We start from the raw sequence: 21,054 nt of genomic DNA on the forward strand, positions 1-21,054 counted from the left end.
GAAACAAGTTGTAAGCTACAATCACCTTTTAAGTTTATATGGTGAATAAAGAGTTGCTTATTTCCTAATTCAGCAAACATGGAGAAACTTATTAGCAGTCATTTGGAGTCATGTTTGTGTCCACCTGATAAATGTAAGTCCAATATTTGCTTTCTTTTGAGCTCTGTTTGGCTCTCCACCAACCTCTGAGAGAATCATTTGGCTCCACTATGTTCACCAAAAAGTATAAGCAGGTGGTGCACAGTCTTTGCGTCTTTGCTTCCTGCTGCGGCTTAAAACAATGACATGAGAGCGGTGAGAGTAAACCAAAACAGCAGAGTTGTGGGCCAAAAAAAACAACAATGAGCTGAAAGATGCTAAACCAGAAGAGGAATCCTAAAACACGACAGCATGGTGTGCCAAACATTAAGCTGTGAAGGTACATTTCATTTGTATTAAAGGAACTAAAGAATGCAAAATCACTGCTAAGGACCTTTAAATGCCAAATACACAACCCAACTAGTTGTGTTTCTTCAGTAAAAATTAACGTCAGCACAGTGAAAGGCTGCAATGTTAATTACTGTCTACAACTATATAAGACCACCTTCAATCAGGACTTGCTTTTCTCTCCCTTCATTTTATCCCTGGAGAAAACACTCAGCACTTGTGTAACAGCTGCATTGAGCTGTCTGGCCTCTCATTCAGCCAGCCTCTTCAATTACTCCATTGTCATTTTCCCATGGCCAGCTACTTCACCATCCCAAAACTAATTGGTTTTGTGCACATGTCAGAGACGTAGCACATACAGCGACGCGCATACACACATTCACCCTGCACCCTGGCTGCAGAACGTGAGGGTCAGGACATGTCTGCGCACACAGATGGAGCTGACAGGGGCACGAGCACTGAGAACTGAAGCACACCATGGTGTAAATGAATTGCAGTCAGCAGGGGAAAAAGCTCAATTGAATTTGCCTTACAGCAACAGATAATACTACTCCATATGCTTTATGCTAACCACTAGTGAAGATATTTCCATTGTCTCCGACAAACAATAGTGATGCAATACCGCAACACTGACAGAATCACTGCTGTTGCATCAGTACTATACAGTTTTAACATCTATGATGAAAGACAAGCCTTTCTCTCATGCCAAGCACCCTAATTAACTCCTATAATCAGTGCTATTGATGGCTCACGCAATCAGGGGTTTGTGAGCCTCGGTATGGCCTTAATGGAGCAGCAGGGATCCCCCACAGACGGCTGAATGCGGGGGGTATAATTGATTGAGAATGGCTCTGCACTCAGGAAGGTGGTGATGAGAAAACGGATACGGTTGGAAGAGTTTATTTTTCTGAGGCTGCCGGGTGCTCCTTCTGCAGTTCAGGATGTCACTGCATGGAATTCAAGCCCAGGGCGGCGTGCCCATTTCTCCCTGCCATTAAACATCAATGGGGGAGCGGCAGGTCGCTTGAAAGGCCTTGGTGTAGAAGATAGTGAGACAGTTCTTCATTTGATTACCAAAGTTTAGAAAGTCGATCATATGGGGTCTGAATATACAGTTATTACTCTGCTAAATAGTCATCTGTAAGTCCTTTGAAACAAAAGCTGAAAGGGACATTAGATATGTTACATTTAGCAGCTGTCTTCATGAGCTATTGGATTCACAGCTAATGTAGTGAACAGGCATTAGCAGTAATATGAATTACAGCCATAATGTAAGATAACATATGATAAGACTTTATTGATCCCATACTGAGGATAATTTACTCGCTGTGTATGAGGCTGAATGTTCAGTGGCTTTGACTAATACCTCTCACATGCCTTTTATCTGCAGCTTCAGGATCACAATGGAAATTCCGCGGGCCAGCTTCAGCATGCATTTCCCATAATCTTCTCATTAGCTTTTATAATTGGGGGGCTGTATGCAAATAATTGGTGTGGTTAACATATGAATTGGGGTCCTGTTGTTCCGGGAGACCCCGCAGCTCAAAAACACGCTGCAGCCCTTTTATCTGCACTGTACAATGCCAGACAAAGTGAGGATCATCTGATCTTCATATGCTCCACTGTAAATATGTTGTTTATGTCCTTCTCCTTTCTCTCTTGATGGGTCAACAAGAGACCCATGTTGCAAGCTAAAACTAAACTGGTTTTCATCATAAACTTAAACCTTGGTTTGGGCTTGGAGACCACACATTTTCTAACAGAGAGCATGTGGTATAAACTTGTTGCATGGGAAAAATAGCTATAATATATATAAGCTATACATGCATATAGGTATACACAACACATGCTGTCTATATACGACAAGAGTTTGTAACATGATTGTTATTTCTGACATTTAGCCTAAACCTGGGTTAAACTAATGATAAGATGGAAATAGTCTGTATTAATAAAAGGTTTTGTTTTATATTCTTTAAGCAACGGGGGAACTTTTTGGTTTTTGTTGTTCAACATCAGCTACCATCAACCAAGACATGTGTGTGGTGATGTCTGCAGCAGAGAGAGAGCGAGACAGACAGCTGACAGACTGAATTCATAACGCCAAACATGCATTTATAGTTGCTCATTAATGTATTCATGGCATTTATTCATAGTTATTCATGGTTGCTCACTCATTGGTTGTTGTGTAGTTATTAATTATGTGTGTAGTCAGTTTATTGTTTGTATAGTTTGTGACTTTTGTTAGTAGTTAGTTAAATAAACTTTTCATTTATAAAGAACTTGATTATGTGGTTTGGGTGTTTAAAATATATGGTCACGGTACACGAGTCAAGAACCCCATGGCAACCTTTAGATTGAGATTAAATTAATTAATTGGCTATCAATTTTCCATTTTTGAAGGGTGGTGCCCCTGGGTGAATTTAATGTGAACATGATTTATTCTGATAGCCAGAAGTTGGTGTAAACCTGCTTCTTCCTCTTACCAAAATTAAGGTCCTTTGCTCTAATCATTTTAATAACGTCTTAAGCCATGAACCCCTATATCCCCAATTTGATATTTGATATTAAATCTCTGGAGTAGCCCCTTAAAGGACATGTTGCTCTCTTTTCAATACTTCTCCACCAGTTGTCAATCCACCACAACTCCTGATGCTTAATGGCATCTGCTACTAATGCAACGTGTCCGGCAATTTGTTTGGTCCTCCTCCTTTCACAGAGCACCGCACATTGGCATTCACTGAGCTCTCTCCCTGTACACGCCAAAAACACTCCAGGATTCGCTCTCTGTCCCCTCTGCCCAAATGCTAATCACTGCCGGTGCTGGCACTTCTGAGAGAAGGCTCCTTTTTAGCATGCAGATGGAAGCATCACCACTAGATGGAACGACTGTGTTAAGGAGGAAATCCCTGTCTGTTCAACTTGAATGGAACCAAAAGGCATTTTGCTTTCATCTGATCATAAAATACCAGCTAAATATGACATGTAGTTGAAAGTCACGTCATCACATGATACCAGCACTCCCTCTGAGAGCATTCTTGTGATTGGATGGGTGTACAAGGCTCTCCTTCTTTTTTTCTTTTTTTTTCTCCTTAGGATAATTGCTGGCGGCAAATTGGAGGTCTTTCAATCTTTTCACTGCCTCACAATGCAGCAAAAACGTATAAACTATTAGGTAATAAAGTCTCAATGGCAACAAGGTGGCAAAAGTTAAGTCACTAAAGTGCATTTGTACACTTGTCTGACAACCTGACGTGTACAGTAGCTCATTACTGGAGAATTAAATGAGTGGAGGCACTTTTAAAAGGCATTCATTAAAATGAGATCAGGAGGGGAAGCAGCACAAGGCTGAATGAGCAAGTGTGGATCTGAACTTGACCTTTATTTGATAGCTAATCCCCACACTGTAATTACTCCTTAAAAGAGGATGTTTCAATATCGCCAAGCAGTCCTGCTCATGTATATGTGTGCATGAATTCATACTCACTTACAACCATGTGCATAAGCCTCCTCCTTGTTTGGGTGTGTTTCACAGAGCCTGTCGGTCAGTGCAGGACGTCAGACATTAAAGATGGAGCTTGAGTATGCTTGGCCTGCCACATGAGTGTGTTATGGGTGAGGCCATTCATATGCTGAGCAAAGGTTCATTATCATGAGCAAATGCAGGAGAGTGGGAGGAATGCATCCCGACTGGCTTCCTGAATAGCTAAAGAGGACTCTCACAATCCTCAGCATACAACCACAAGACACACTTTAGTTACAGAAACATAACAGCTTTCAGAAAGCAATCAACATAAAACCAATCTGCTGTGAGAAAACAAGCAAATCCTTTGAGACAGCAGACAGAAACACCCATGCATATGTGGAATCAGAGACAAATATTGTTATTATAGTTATACAATATAATCCATAAGCCTCATAGTTCAGCAAATACAAGAAAATGTTTTATAGCTAAATATAGGGACACTCAATACCCTTTTCAGAAGAGCAGAGCCACTCAAAACTGCACTCCAACAGGGCACTCTGTATCCATGGCAATCCCCCTGTGATCTCAGATCTCCATGCTGACAAAAAGATGTCAACCCTCTCATCAAACACAGACATATGGAAAAAAAAAAAAAAGAGGCAAAGACAAAGAGGCCCAGACCCATTTGTCATCTCATAAGTAACCTTGGAGAGAAACTGTACGCTTGACATCTGCTCTGCCCTAAAAAATGTCTCAACCTCCACTGAGCTCAACAAAAGAGGCATGATTAGAATCTCAGTTTGCCACCGTGTCCGCACCGGATGGCTTTCTCCACATGTGAAGAGTCTCTCAAGATGGGGCCAATATCCACATATTGGCCCCATAGTTTACTTTAAGCTTAGGGGTGCCACAAAAAGAGTGAGTGAGAAAAGCAGTGGAGGTTCACCTCAAACACAGAAAAACTGGCAGCCGCGATGTTTTGTAGCAAATGAACTCCTGGCGATGTCAGCCAGGGTAACAAAGAGAAACAGTGTCTATATATGATTGCTCAAAGTCAACAGTTAATGCAACCAGGCCTTTCTGGAAAAGCACCACTGTATAATAAACACTCTGGTGGAATTTGAATTGTGCTGATACAGTACAGGCAGGCAGGCAGCGATGGGTCATTTAGACCTGTCTGCACTTTGTATTTTACCATTCAGTCTAGCAAAATCTGCCGACAACATCAGATAACAGCGTGAACGCTGACTGTGTGCTGGAACAATCTGTCACCACTGTGTGTTACCAGAACATGTAATTTGCCAGTGAGAATGTAAGAAAGAAGGTCTAGCCTTATTGAGGACACTCTTCTATGTTCTGCAGCCATGTTGGTGCTCATAATCAGACTAAACAGCATGGTGGAATTCATCCACAGGGGGAAAAGGTAGGTTCAAGTAAAAGGGATGAAAGATATAGACCTCTTAATCATGCAATGTCTTCGATATTGTACCTATAAGAATAAATAGATATCTAAAATATGCTGAAATCTACAGCCATCACACAAGACACTGTGATGCTGTACTTAGAGCTAAATGCTAACATCAGCATGTTAACAGCATACCAATATGCTCACAACATGCTGATGTTTAGCAGGTATGTTGTTTATACATGTTTACCATCTTAGTTTAGCATGTTAGCATGCTAAAAGTTATTAAAACACTCAAAACCACAAACGTGAACCATGGTGGCGCTATAGGAAAAGTCAAGGGAAATCACCAAAGTCAGTAGGATTTGCCATTTGGGGCCCATGAATATCTGTATTTGTTGATATTTCAGTCTGGACCAAAGTGGTAGACCTACCGACAGACATCAACAGACTGACATTGGCATCCCTTGAGCCATGTATGGTTAACAAAGGTTGGCTGGCAAAATCTACCAACAACATCAGATAAAAAAGACTGACTGTGTGTTGGAACAATCTGTTACCAGAACATGTAATTTACCAGTAATAAAGTAGCGGTGAGAAAATCCCCGGCAGGTGGATGGAGGCGGCGAGGTCTAGTGTTATTGAGCACCACCTCAACATTCATAGTGCCACAATAGGCCTCTCCTGCCGCTCCCCTCCTCCTCCTCCTCCTCCGCCACCCCCTTCCACTCCACCCCACCTGTGTCTGTGAAAGGTCAGCGCAGAGGAGGGTCCTCACCCCCTCCCTGAACCCACAGCTCCCACTCCACAATCAGCCCCAACACTGGAGCCCAGTGCCAGGAAACTCAATCAAAGAAGGGCTTCAGAGGACTCCAGACCTCTCAAAACCCTCCATTGTCTCCAGAAGGCTTCCCCAAACCACGGCCGGTCTATATGTAACACTGTAAGAGGAGTTGCTCATTACTGCCCGTCCCCGGTTCCACTTTGTCTCTTTTGTGCGGCTGACAGAAGAATCCAGTTGCCCAGCCGGGCTAATAAAAGAGAGTGCAGTTACATAAAAAAGAGAAAAAGAAAGAACATGAAAAAGAGGATTCATTTGCAGGAGTGGATGATGGTAAGACACATATGTTGCATGTGTTAGTGCAGCGTATTCACCCTGATACTCACCCCAGTGATAGTTTGATGTAAAAAAAAAAAAAGACCAATCCATAAATCTGTCACCTGTTGTATCACTTCATGACAGTTCTTTAATGGCATCTGTTTAAAATGTGCCATTCATTTCACAAGTTATATTGACTGATAGACACACCACACCACAATGTGTGTGAATGTCAGAGCAATCCATTATCACATAAAGGAAGCACTATGTAGTTGCCCCCTCTCTCTCTCTCAGCCCCTCCTCGGCTCTATTCAGATACGGCAGGTGAATACAAATCATTTCCCCTCTGCTGCTCTCTAAAAGGACTCACCATCCAATTTCAGACATGGAGGACACAAACAATAGTCCTTTCAAAGTGTGAGAAAATCAAATCATGGCCTTTTTTAATGAAAGACACAATCAGGAGTTAACCCTTCCAAAATTCTAAACAAGTTCTAAAATATATATATATTTTCTCATCAAGACTTATCAAAGGGAGCTATAATGTAAGATCCTACACATTAATGCAACAGGTTAAGCAGAGAAACTTCTTAAGGAAAGTTATTGTGGGCCCGTAGAGGATATTGTTTTACAAATGGTAATGGCAAATTAATGATAATTAATTAATTTTTCTAATTTGTTGGCAAAAAATTATGCATTTTGTTTTATGTATTTTTAGTCTTGATCGCATCAAGAAAAAAAGATGCAAACAAATATTTGTAATGACAGTTTTTCACTGGGATTTCATTGTAGAAAAGAGGAAAGCAATAAATCTTTACATTTGAGGAGCTTGATAAATTACTCAAAATGATTATTTATTAGTATTCTGAAGACTAATTGATTAATGGACTAATAATCTCTGCACTACTTTAACGTGACATTTTTGGGTCTGGTTGAATATTTAAGATTCAGTTTAAGTTCCATCATTTGTTTATTAACTCTTTACACACAGTAACAGTGAGTGCAGTTGTTGTCAAATTGGACGCATATTATCCTTTAGTTTTCGTTTCTCAATAAAATGGTCATACCTTTCAGCATAGTTTTTGTTTTTTGTGTTACTTTTTGTTAAATTTCTTTGTTTTGTTTTGTTTTCTTGTCGTGGATCTGTGCAAATATTTTTCATTATAGTTTTTTTAATAACATTAATACAGAAACAGAGAAAAGCAGCAAATCTCTACATCTGTGAACCAACAAATATTTGATATTTTTTGCTCGATAAATGACAATTAACCTACAGGTATTACCATTGGTCTGTGAGGGACAATTTGATGAATCAACTTGATGTGACACTTGTTTTCATTATTTTTACACATTATACAAACACGATTCCAACCTGTTGTGTGTAGTGTGAAACTGAATCATACAGGATATAATCCACATGAGCAGAAATGCTGGTTAATGTGAAAATAATGTGTGTGCCAGCTGCACTGATCCAAACACTCTCTTTCAGCCAAGTCTGAATAAAGCTTTGATTACACTGGCTTGAGCTATGGCCACTCTATTTCACGAGTCAGGTTTTCATATGCTAAACTCAACAAACAACTCAGGGGAAGCGAACAATTCATCAAAGATAGCCCTGAGTCAACTCCTGTGACTGTATTTTAACTTAAGAGTGTTGCTGTGAATTTTCATTTTAAATCGTCCCCATTCGAATACTTTAGATGGAATTTTATTTAATTACATTCTGAGGCTGAGAAACGTCTGATATTTTACCAAAAATGAAATGCGCGGAGAGAGATTACATCTCCCTTAAGCGAATGGAAATACTTTTTGTAGGCAAGTAATTGGGTGACCCCATTTTATTTGAAGCATTAGTTTTTTGTGAAATTAAACAGAGAATTCTGAAGATAAAAGAATACAACAGAAAGCCCCTGGTGACTGACTGATGGTGACTGTTGGCGCTTCACCAAGTCTTAGTGTGAACATGTTTCTATCAGTCTCATGGGTATAGATGACTGAAACGTTGGCTAATGAGTATTAATGATGCTAATGAAGGACTTACAGTTCTCATAAAGGAAGTCCCTTTATGTGCTGAAAACCCTCTCTTTGCAGGTTTAGTGAAGATATCTCATGAAAACTCACTAGAGACTCAGAACTGAAAAAAAAAGCTTAAAAGTTTCCTGGTACGATAGCTTAGAGATCTTCCCTATTACATCCATCATTTGGAAAAGTTCGAGTGTGTTTCGAGTGGGTTTGGTGTTTTACCCAGAGGGCATTGCAGCTCAGACAAACAGTGCTCTATCCTTACAGATCGTCTGGCCCCATCAGAAATAATGGCCTCGACAAGAACTGCTCCATCAGCCCTCATTTGTCAAATGGTGATTCCGGAGGAAACATTGCTCCCATTTAACACTAACAGTCCGCCCGGCTTCCGCTAACAGCCTCTGTCCTGTGTCTGTGTTTGATGGCATGAGACCGGTTGCTAATGTAAGAGAAGTGTCTGCTGAGTGTTGGATAATGGCGGTTTGAAGCTTTGGTGGAGTTTTTTCTGACTGCGTCTAACGCTCAGTGCAGGTATAGTATATAAAAGGTCAGCACTGGGAGGTCGAGCACCACGACTGGACAAGGTATGTGATTCACCTACGGGGAAGGACACCGGGAGTGTTTCGAAGTGTTTGTGCCCCCGGGGTCAGACATGACAGATGAATGAATTACTGCTGTAACAGCCAATGGTCTCACCCTCCGCTGTCTACACACGAAGAATGAATAAATGCATTTTTATGGTCACCTACATGAAGCATAAACAATACACAGGTATACTCCCTGTTACAATCATTCATGATCAGGGCTGGGTATTGTTGGAAATGTGTCTGTATTAATGCTGACATATGTGGTGAAGATTTTTAGCGTGGAAGTTGAAAAGATTCAAGATTAATTTTGGATTTTATACTGGATTCAACTATTTTTTTCATTTATATATAAACATAATTTAACATTCAATAGTGTGGAATTTAAATGTATAAACATAAAGAAATAAAAAATTGGTAGACAGAGGCTCGATGTAATCCACCAAGCGATAGAAATCCAAAGTCTGAGCTTGCTATTGCGGTGTGCTCCCACATTTCATGTTTATCCCATTCCTTTACTCTCTTTCTTTCTACAGAGAGAGATTTCTCATTAGAATTGGTTGAGATGCAGGTGAGCGAGGGGTTACATCTAAATTCAGCCATTTGTATTCCACCACAACACCCGGGGAGCAGGCTGTTTATATTGATGAGCAGATAGAGTTGGCCTTGGACCAGGACCCATGCCTAACAGCCACATAAATCATTTGGTTTCTTAGAGGCCCCTCCAAACAGATAGATCCCACCAGCTTATGATGACGACGTGAGCACAAGCTTCTCTGTCCTGAAGGTACGGCGATACTCGGAATCAGACTAAATAGACGTCTGGTATCATACACAGTGTGAAGAAGGATTCAGAGTTAGTAAAAAAGGTTAAACAAAAAGATTTTTAATCATGCAGAGACAATAATTCTGTATTTTAAGATAGAAATGTTGTTATGGACAGTTATGGTGTGATAAAAAAATAACATTAAGGGAGCTAACTGGACAGAATATGGAACTATCTAGGGCCAACTATAACCTGCGTCTATTTTCTCTACTATCTCTCTGTCCAAATAAATAATGAAAACACTAAAGGAGAGTAGACTTCCTGCTTTTCTTTGGTTCTCTCAGGCCAGTCAAGTATTTTGTCTGAAAACCTTTTTTTCTTTTCGCTCAAGTGAGAAATACAGTTCCTTGTGAAAATCCAAAGTCAGCAACAATGTATTAGAAACAAGAAGTGGATAACTCTGTCGCATTCAGGAAAATATGCTTTATGCCTTTCTCAGCTAGCCTGGCTCTCTGAGAAATAGCTCCAGCATGTAACTGATATACCACACAAACGAGATGTAACATGTTAATTACAGAACTAGAGAGGTGCTGGCACAGGAGTACTATGTTACCTTAACTTTGTTACCAGTTGTTACCAGTTGTTAACTTTGTTAGCTGTTTCCCACTGCTTCAGGTCTTATGCCATCTTATGCTTTTGATTGTTGACTCTGTACAAAAACCTAAATGTAAAAACAAGTTTACAAGGTTAAGCAGGGAGATATGTGCTGGTACTATTCATTGGACAGAGAGGCTTCCAATAAGCCAACAGCATATTTCCCCAAGGAATTGTCACAGAATTACAGTTTGCTGAAATAAACAGACTGCATTGCAAACTGTTGGATACAAAAATAAATTGTTATATTTAATGGTAGATGAATTAACTAACAAACAAATATAGGGGTATGAATAAACATGCATTAAGCAGTGTCAATAAGGAAAAATCTTCTAGGCTGGACCAGATAATTGCACAGGGAGTCATGAAGGTAGATCAAGGCCTAGAGGAAGGTTGTGCAGGTGAAAGAAAGAAAAAAACAATAAAATAAAAATGGAGGTGCAGAGCCAGATATAGAACAGTGTCTCCCCTGACTCTCCAGGCTGTCTGCTGCTGAGCAGTTTGTGACTCAGTTGTGCATGAAGTCGACTTTCTCCACAACCCTGGAAGATGGAGGGGAGCAGAAGCCCCTCAAGAGGGGCCTCACCAACCATTTTCACATCACTCAGCCTCTTTCTCTCCCATCTTTGTATCCATCTATTCATCTATTTGTTTATTCATGTCCTTCTTTCTGACACTTTAGCTGTGTCTCCCTGCACCTCCCTGTCTCTGCTTCACATACAGACACTGACAAAACCCACACAAACTATCCACTCAGTCACATCTACACACACACCCTCTTACACACAGTAGCTCTTAAATATAACATGCACAGACAGGAGTGTTGACACAGAGAACCGTCAGAGAATTGTCAGGCTCGTATCAAAGAGACACCTAAGAAATATCTAGATGCGTTCATCTGAAACGACGTGTGCTGGGAGCAGCCCACGGGGCCCTCTGTGCATGCGTGGATCCTTCTACTCATCTGCAGCTTCTCTGATCTCAGAACTGCTGCCGCGTAATATCACTGCTTTCTAACCACGTGCGAGAAAGCCACTGCTTCAACTTGTTCGTGTACAGTAGTATTTACGGAAAGGAGGTTATTTGTGAGAGTCAGTGGGTCACGGTCCAGTCTGTAGCTAACTACATTGTAGAAGTAGTTTATTCTGTACAGTGCAGTCAGAAAGTATTAAGACAGAGGGATATTTGTTTGGCTCCAACACAACAGAAATTTGACAATGAGTATGAGGTTAAGCTTTAATTTGAAGGTATTTTCATCCACATCCCATCGACTGTATTGGAATTACAGTATAATTTTTAGATGTAGCTTCCCAATTTCGGGGGACAAAACGTAATTGATAATTAAGAGAAGAATTCTGGCTTCCTACATTTCAACATTGTGCTGTACCAGCAGAGAATACAAAGGAGATCTGGGAAAATGCTCAAGACAAGTCAGACAGTATCAGAAACATGAGTAGTCAGATGACCATGAAGGTTTAAAAAACCCACAGTTTAGAAAAACGTATTTGAGAGAAAACAAATGTTAAAAATTGCACATTGACAGTCCGTTGTAAACACTGACCTACTCTGCAGAAATGTTGGCCTGATCCTGAATCTCAGCATTTGCTTTGGTGAGCACATTGTTATCATTATTAGTGATGAGGGGCAGAGATAAGGGGACTGACATGCATCAAAGATGCCCAGCTAGACTGAGCTGGCCTCATGGTCAGGCCATATCCTGGATTGTTTTTTCTTAAAAATACCTCATCATATTTAAAATTTGGTTGAAAATCAAATTACTGGCAGGATTCTAGGATTCACAGACATCAGTAGATGGTTGGCACTCTTCCCTGGTATTTCCAAGCCTGTACTGCAGCCATCTGCACTTGTCGCTTGTTTCGGGGGCTTTTTGCCTTCAGTCTGGTCTTCAGCAAGTGAAACACATGATGAGTTGGCTCTTTAAGCGACTGTTCTGGACAGTAGTTTGGCCATAAAAGTGCTTGGTTCCTTTTTAGACATGTTGCAACATTCTGATATAATTAGGGCTCCAAACAACTGCTAAGCATCCTACTGTTAAATTCAAAAGAGGTGTGAACATCATTAAATGCCCTTAAAACTAAGACTCAGCACTATATTGTAATTTCAAATCAAGTAGAGTCAAATGGCAAATGCATCAATTCTCAAATTCTTTCTGACTACACTGTGTATGAAAAGAGAGAAGACAGAGAGATTTACAGTTAAAACTCGACACATGTAGAGTTAATATCATAACTCAAAGCGCTCCCCCAATTGGCATTAAAACACACAAACACAAACAATAATACTAACAACACTCCCTGACAGCCACATGAGAGAAACCGGTGAAAGACAGCACTATGGTGGTAAACAGAAACCTCTGTGGCCTTCTATTGAATGGCCTGGGACCTGAATGCTACCGCTCACAATGGATGCTTCACGCTTCACTGTGTTTCAAACAACAAATTCAGTCTGCAGCTCCTACAGTAAGTGTGGCCCTATGATTCGGCCATTGAAAACTGTGGACTCAGCCTCTCTGGCCTGCAGCACACCTTCACAACAACAACAACAACAACAACCGGCTGCCGCAGCAAGGTAACAGGGGAGGTATGGACAGAATGAATGAGATTCAAAGACGGTCAGACTGACAGATAGGCAGAGCCAAAGCGAACGATTGAAATAGGCACATAAATGGATAAGAAGAGAGAGAGAGAGAGACCACCCATTGCCAAAAAAAAAAACAAGCGTAGCACCAACAGCAGAGGCGGATGAGCTCAGAGCCGTCAGAGTCCCTTAACTCTCCACTCAGCTGTGAGTGCAGCGTCCCCACCCGGCTCGGTGTGCTGCGAGGGCCGAGGTGGGATCCTTTCTTCACACTCAACTGGGCAGTGGACACACATCACACCGTGTCACCTCACGCTCACAGAGCATTAGATCAACTCCCCGCTGAATCACAGACACAATTTCAGCCCTGCCGAATGAGGGGATCAGCCAAAGGTTACTCAGGTCATTATTTTAAAAACCCCTTGTGTGAGTCAATTCTCTGGGCTCTAATGCACACTGAGACCTCGTGCTTAAGGGAGCTACTTTAGCTCTTAATTGTGCAACTGCCATTAGGGAACTTTTCTACCTCTGCGTGCTCCATTACGACACATTATGTGTCAATAAGAGAGAAGCACTAGGCACAATTTAGGCTCTAAGTGCTATTTTGTGATTTCTAAGTATTGACGCCCACTGTCACAGCAGTGGGCGAGGATGAGAGTGTGTGTTACCTTGACAACCACATGCATCAAACGGACAGTTGGACACTAGACACACACTGTTGTTTTTTTGTGTTTGTTGCCAAACCCTCGCTGCCAAAATGGATGCCGACACAAAAACACACTTTGCCAGTGGACAAATGCCAGTCAAGCAAGCAGCGACCTTTGCCTCGCAGCGAGAATAAAAGAGTAGGCATCACAACTGAGACCGAAAGAGAAAAGAGTCATAGCGGTGGAAAGGTCGGGTAGTCGTTCAGGGACTTAGGAGCTCTACAGAAAGTGGTAATATTAATACATTCACACCCTGGCAGTATCATAGATGAAGATATTTGGACTGGAGACACTTGCCAGGCAGGGAAAACAGACTGACGTTTGTGTGTGTTCACATCCTTCGGGAGGGGAAATGCCTTCGAGAAGAACAAGAATGTTTGATTCTGAAAAGCCGGAAGTTCACACTGTTTTGGAAAATTATGTTGGTGAAGATCGTGTGACGAGAAAAAAAATGGAGAGGAAGTCTGACAGAAATGTTTCAAACTTACCAGAAAAAATCTGAATCCCCTCTCTCCTCTGCTTTCCTGGCCAGTTGTCTTCTTCTTCTTCTGCTGTGGTTTTCTTCAATCTGGTTGAACAAAAATGGAAGAGAATAACAAATTTGAGCTCTCGTGATTTAGATTTTTCTCTTGACCCTTCGTGGAAAGGAAAGTAAAATCCCATTTTTCTTAATAAGGTTTCTGGGGAAGAAGTTTTGCGCAGCTATAATATGCAAATTTTCCAAAGCAAGTACATTAATTTGACTTCACAGTTTGCCTACTACTCTATGTTTGGTTTTTTAATAATCTGCTAAAATCCTTTCACATTGGAAGTCTCCTGCTCTGTCACAGTCACACTACAGATTACACACCAGGATGTTCCTACACGAAATCTCTCCTTCTCATCAAACACTTTTCCTTTTGATGCATCATCCATGAATGTGTTGACTCTTTGGAAATGCACTTAAAACACTTCAAACTGTGACAAGTTTTGGTGGTGAAAAGAAAGCAAACATCCAAGTGGTGTAAACCAAAGTGTGAACATGGATTTTCAGAGGCAGGAGTGTGTAATCCAAACTGATAGACACAAAAGCCTGTGGCTGAGAGTTGGAGGAGAGACACATCTCCTCCCCTCGTCTCTCCTCTTGTCTCAGCTCTCTGATCTCTTCTTCTCTTTACTACTCCTTTCCCTTCTACTGTTGTCCTCGCTCCTGTCCTCGTCCATCTCACCTTGTCTCCTCTTCTCCTCTGCTCGGTACTGTCTTAATTTTCCTTTCCTCCCCTCACCCCTCCTCTGTTATCGCCTGCTTTATAAATCACCAAAACTGATCCACTTTTCTCCTTCTATCTCAGGAGTGTTTGAGGTCAGGAGACCATGTGGAGTCACATAATATGCAGACTGGCGTTTTTAGCTTTCTAAGACTCATATACAGATGTTTGTTGATGTTTTTGAGATTAATCATAATTTCTCCATTACCCATGTCATGGAGTCAAGGGCCAGAAAAAGCTTAGGTGTCTTCTTTTCTATCCTGTCCTTTTCCTTTCTCCCCTATTATGTCATCTTTTCTTTTTTTACACTATCCCCTCCTCTCCGTAAATCTCCTTCATTCTTTCATCACATTTTTAAGCCTCACAATAAAGTAACCCCCAGCAGACGTCATGGGAGATTATAATATGGATGTTCTTCTTGACATATTTTTTACAATAACAATAAAGATTGTTTTATACAAATAATAATTCCTGTCTTGACATATTTTTCAATAAAAACGTATAAAACATAAGCCAGGTTTTAAAAACCAAAGTACATATCATACTTCAAATTATATGACACTTTAAGACAACTCCTCGCTGTGATGATGTGGGATCTTAACATGGGCTCACAGGCCAGAAAAGGCTCAGATGTCCTGTCCTAACCTATCCTGTCCTTTTTATCCTTTCCTCTTCTCTAATAATCTCCTTACATTATATTTAATCTCTTTTCTAGCTTCCTATTCTGTCCTTCCCTCCATTGTTTCATTCCCAATCCTCTCCTCTCCTCAAACACTGTCACAATGAACACAGACACACCTACTGGAATCGATGGGCAAAATGATTGAAGAACCCAATCCAATTTACTTCTAGCAAAGGCTTATCGACTTCAGTCTGCAGCTCCAAATAAGAATGTGGAAGCCCCATTGAGAGCAGCCATACGGTTAAATATGAACACTGCTTTCTGCACTGCCACACAGATACAATTGTGAACTATAGGTTTATATTAATTCGGTTTCACACCAATAACAGTTGTTGTTTCCTCTCAAGATCATCATTTTGTTTTATTGAACAACAGTCGATTCTGCAGCATCTGTACACTGTAAGCTTATCTAAAAACACCTGAGGTGTTTTTTTCATGCCATTCCATCCAAATCTAACTTATTTACTTCAACCTTTTGTACAATTCATAGCTTTAGAGAGCCTTAACACCATAGCGTAGTCAATAACATATTACTTCTTACAGAATATTATACCAGAAAATCTGGTCTTCCCACAGCCCTGAATTTGAAAGGATCCTGACCCAGATTTTAAAAAGCACTGACATACATGCTATTCACTCACAGTATCACATTGTATTATTGCTGACACCTGTGCTGCTGACACCACACCAAACCACAGAACTACAGTTCAGCTATCATCTTGTTGAGCTCTTACAGTACAACCTTACCAAGCTCATCATTTCTGCCACACTGTGCATTTGCTAGATAGCAATGAAACAGCTGATTACAGCTGAGATCTATGAATAAAACACAACAACAAAATGACCTTTCCACATCCTGTTTGAATGAGCTGAAGGCTGATCCCATCAAAAGCGGCCTCCCCCTATGACATCGAGTCAGCCATCCAGCCACCCCACCTCTGCCCTTAGACAACACAATGCCGAGCTGAGCTCAGTCCAACCGGCTGCCATGGTGATAAGAATACGGACGGAGAGCCGAGACTGAAAATAGCCCGAGATCGGATGCCGACAGTGGGCAGTGATCAGGACAACAAAACACCTCACAGCAAGATACACACGGTGCCCTCAATACATCAGGGAGCACTCTCGTGCCATGAGACAGACATATCAGACGACTACAACAACATTTTACAACAAGTTGCCGCTCATAGTGATAATCCACAGAGAATTAGCAGCTGATATTGCAGTTCCTCTCAGGTCCACAGAGAGTTTTTAGTGTCTATAAACTAATTGTTTTGGTTTTATAGCCCACAGCTTCTCTATATTGGTTCACTCTCACCAAATCAGTCATTTCCAGCAGCAGTCAAAAGTTTTCAGCTAAAAAAGGTCCAATAAATCCACTGTATGCTACCATAACATGTCAGTGGCAAAAAATAGAGTTACATCATAAACAATTAATCTTGGCTTAATTGTTACAAATATCTATCAATATACATTCTGATATATAACATATTTAGTATTTAGGAACGTGAATATACTAACTTAACACATAGATGAAGGTAGGAGAAACTACGGTTGCTGCAAAATTCGAGAAAAATGCAAAAGGTCCTATCTAGAGCGAGTGCTTTGTTTGTCTGCTCTGAGCTACTGTAGAAACATGGTGGTTCAACATGGCGGACATTGTACAAGAGGACCTGCTCCCTCTGTAGAAAAAAACTGCTAATTTTAAGTTAAAGAAAACTTTTATTGTCAAATCATTATACACACGCAAACATACCTGAATATTATATTACATTTCTGCCAGTGGATCCTCCTTAATGTTACACACTTTACTGTACTGCTGCCTTAATATCAGAACCGCTTAACCAGAGATCTAATGGAGTCTTAAAACATTTGTTTTTATAAAGAGGAAAAAAAAATCCCTCTGAAGACATGTTTCTATTTCACACGTCATGCAAAATGTGACACATGCATGAGTGTCCAGTAAAGTGAGATGTTGACAGATTGAACAAGCTCACCGCAGATAATGCCAGGTAGTGAGGTGTCACACGTTTCTGTAATGAGAGTCTGTGATTTTCTCCTCCCGGCTGTGTTATTTTGACAGACAGAGGAAAGGGGCTCAGCACCGGCGAATCGGCCTGTGGGTTTAATTTCAGACTCTTGCCTAATGAGAGGCACAGTGTGGCTGTAGACGATACTGCTCTCCCGATGAAGCATCATTACCGCCAAAGAGGGGGGAAATAATTAGAGCTGGAACACACTCTTCCCCTATGATAAATTTACATTAGTGGACAGGGCTCGCAGACACAGAGATGTGCTTTTATTCCGTGATATTGAAGACAAGCTGAGAATCAGAAGAATAAACGGCAGAATAAAGATGATATGTTGACGTGCAAGTGCTGGAAAAGTGCAAAGTATCCATTAAAATGTTGATAATATAGCTGATTGTCAGAGGAAACAATCTCTAATGGATGTCTCACTGCAGAGTGTGTGCAAGTGTGTACCGGAAATTCTACCAAACTGCAAGAAATATCCTCACATCCTCACCTGTCAATACGTCACAGGACACAGTTAGAAGACAAAACAAAGTGGATTTTCTGTTTTAATAGGTACATGGGGCTGCAACTGATGATTATATTCCTTATTGATCAAACTGCAGATTATTGATTAATCGATGAATTGTTTGGTGTATAGAATATAAAATAGTGAAAAATGTCCAAATAAACATCTTCAGATGTCCTGTTTTGCCCAACAGTCTATGAATCACATAAGACAAAGAAAAGCAGCAAAGCTTCACAATTGAGAAGCGTAAACTAGGGAATATTTGGGATTTTTGCTTGAAAAACAGACATCAGTTATCCTTAAATAGTTGCTGACTAAATTAGAAATTAGTGACAAAGTCCTAAAAGCTCAAGGTAACATTATCAAATGTCTTGTTTTGTATGACCAACAATCCCAATCCCCAAAATATTTAATTTATAATAATCTAAAAAAAAAGAACAGCAGTGATTACTCACGTTTTAGAGGCTTGCAGCATTAAATATTTAGTATTTTGCTTGATAAATAACTTCAACGATTACTTGATTATTAAAAATGTTTTGAATCATCTAATAATCAATTCATTGTCTCAGTAGTAAAATCATCCAAGAGGTTGGACTGTGGACTATCACCTGCAGATCAGAAGGAGCACCACAAGCTTTACTTTCTACACAACAGGTGACTGTATAGCATAAAATACTCATTAACAACAAAGAGAATACGTCACCTTTATCTCTGTATGTGTCAATAAATCCCCTCAGTGTGTGCATCCGTTGTGTGAGAGCATAATTCAGCTGTCATAATCCCAGCGGCTGTGTATTCCTCGATGAGTCTGCTGTGACTGACTGACAGTAAAGAGAGACGAGCTGATTCCCTCACAAAATCACCCCCACCCATCAACACACCCACAAACCCTCCCTCCCCTCCCTCCCCTCCTCCCACGTCCCTCCACTGACCCTCCCTCCCCTCTCACAGTAGGATTAAAACAACCTTTTGTCTCTCCACAAAAGGGGTTAAACATTTCCTGGTATCACATGAACAGCTAGCAGAATCCACAAAGTTACTGGGTGGGTTTTTTAAAGCACATTTGTACAAGAGCATTAAATATTCAACAAGTTTTTTTTGTTTTGTATCAGATGCAACTGTCAGCAGCATGAGGACATGACAGAGCATGACATCCTGCGATATGAATTTGGCAGAGCATGAAAGCATAAATTGACACTATAATTGCATGTTAAATTAAATTGGCACCCAGTCTACACTAAAATAACTGTCAGCTGCACTGATTGTGCACAAGTCACAGCAGCTTTCTAGATGTTCAATAGAGGGTGGAGGTGGAGTAAAACCAGCAAAGCAACGTGAATAAAAGAAAAAAGCCTCAAGGCGCATCCTAAGGACTTCCTTTCCCATACAGTGAGAAGCCAGAGAAAGTGCTCACCTACACTCAACAGATGTCCCCCATGCAATCTAATCTAGTTGACTCAGTGAGGGGAAGCTTATTTATTGCCGACTCCTCACCGGTATTATTGCAACCCATTTTAAAAGAATAGATGTGAGAAAGGTCTTTTGACGTCCGTTCACTATGGTTGCAGAGGGCAACAATGGTAGGAGCTATCCCTTTGAAAGAGTCACTATTCTCTGGGCCCAGCCCTAAATAATGCTCCTCTCACTACAAAAGAACAGAAAATGTAACATAATCAGCCTCAAAGCACATTGTCCATCAAAGTGAACAATGATTTAGACTCCAGTATCCAAAAAAGCATTTTTTTTTCACCCTTTTTTTCTCTCTGGGTTGCAGTGGTGGAATGTAACTAAACACATTTAGTCATGTACTGTACAGTCTTTTCAGTTCTGAGGTACTTCACTTGAGTGCACGTTGATGCAGCATAAGCAGTAGTGATCAGTCATAGTGGGACATTTCACTAAAGGACCAGTACTAGTGCATTTTACTGATATGCAGGACTTTTACTTGCACTGGAGCATTTTTGCATTGTTGCATTGGTATTTTTACTCAAATGTTCCCTGTGGAGTTGTTGACCTTTAGTAGCCCTATGGAGCAGTTTTTCCTATGAGTGGGTCCCTATTATATTTAACTGGTATATGCACATGCACACAGTGAGACAATACACATTTATGCCAATGGTTTCATGCTATTCCACTGATCTACCTCTGGTGGTCACACCCCAAGATATGCTGCAATGTGCCAGTAAAAGCAGAGAAGAATAACACTGCAATCAAGTTAACATGCATGTGAACAATGCTGGATTTAAAATACTCGTCTTTGCGAATGTTTTATGAGGGACTTAACTCAAGGATTAACACTGTGTCTTTTTGTGCCTAGTGAATGTAAGCATACTTTTATTTGTTTACAAGAAAACTCCACAGGGCCACTTTAAGTAAAAGATCTTAAACCACTGCTCACTTTTGTCCACAAGTGCTCCTCGCAGGTTTGGGAATAGCCACTTAATAATCCTACAAAGGCATATGAATTCTGTCTGCACCAGTGGGACAAGCTCAATGGCTTCACAACATGGTCATTGTTGCATGCTATTGCAAGTATATAATTTCCACCCACTTACCATGATGAAACCATCAGCCCACAGACAGCCAGAGCTTCATTGGTGGTCAAGAGATCTGAAACCTCTGCGCTGGAGTTCTACCTTAATTTACTAATGAACTGCTTCAGTTGTTTTTGTGTAAACATAACTCAGCATGTTAAGCTTTCTCAGCATCTAACGTCACCGTGTGAGAAGCCATTAATTTCAAAAATGTATCATAAATAAAAGCATTCATAGTGGCAGACATCTTTCAGAGAGATGATGGATAGCAGCGAGGTGTATGGATTATGGTATGAAATGACTGAAAAGGCCATATTTCATTGAGC

At 40.7% G+C, this 21,054-nt stretch overlaps 1 protein-coding gene across 1 annotated transcript in view; it reads right to left on the minus strand.

The window, feature by feature from the left end:
- LOC118330502 (neuronal cell adhesion molecule-like) overlaps positions 1–21,054 on the minus strand; it is a gene marked incomplete in the record, with an annotated part of 68,766 nt that overhangs the window by 26,064 nt on the left and 21,648 nt on the right. The window contains 1 exon segment of the mRNA XM_035665051.1: positions 14,213–14,292.

This window comes from Morone saxatilis, unplaced genomic scaffold (assembly GCF_004916995.1).
Source record: "Morone saxatilis isolate NCDOM2014 unplaced genomic scaffold, NCSU_SB_2.0 Contig2, whole genome shotgun sequence".
Lineage (NCBI taxonomy): Eukaryota > Metazoa > Chordata > Actinopteri > Moronidae > Morone > Morone saxatilis.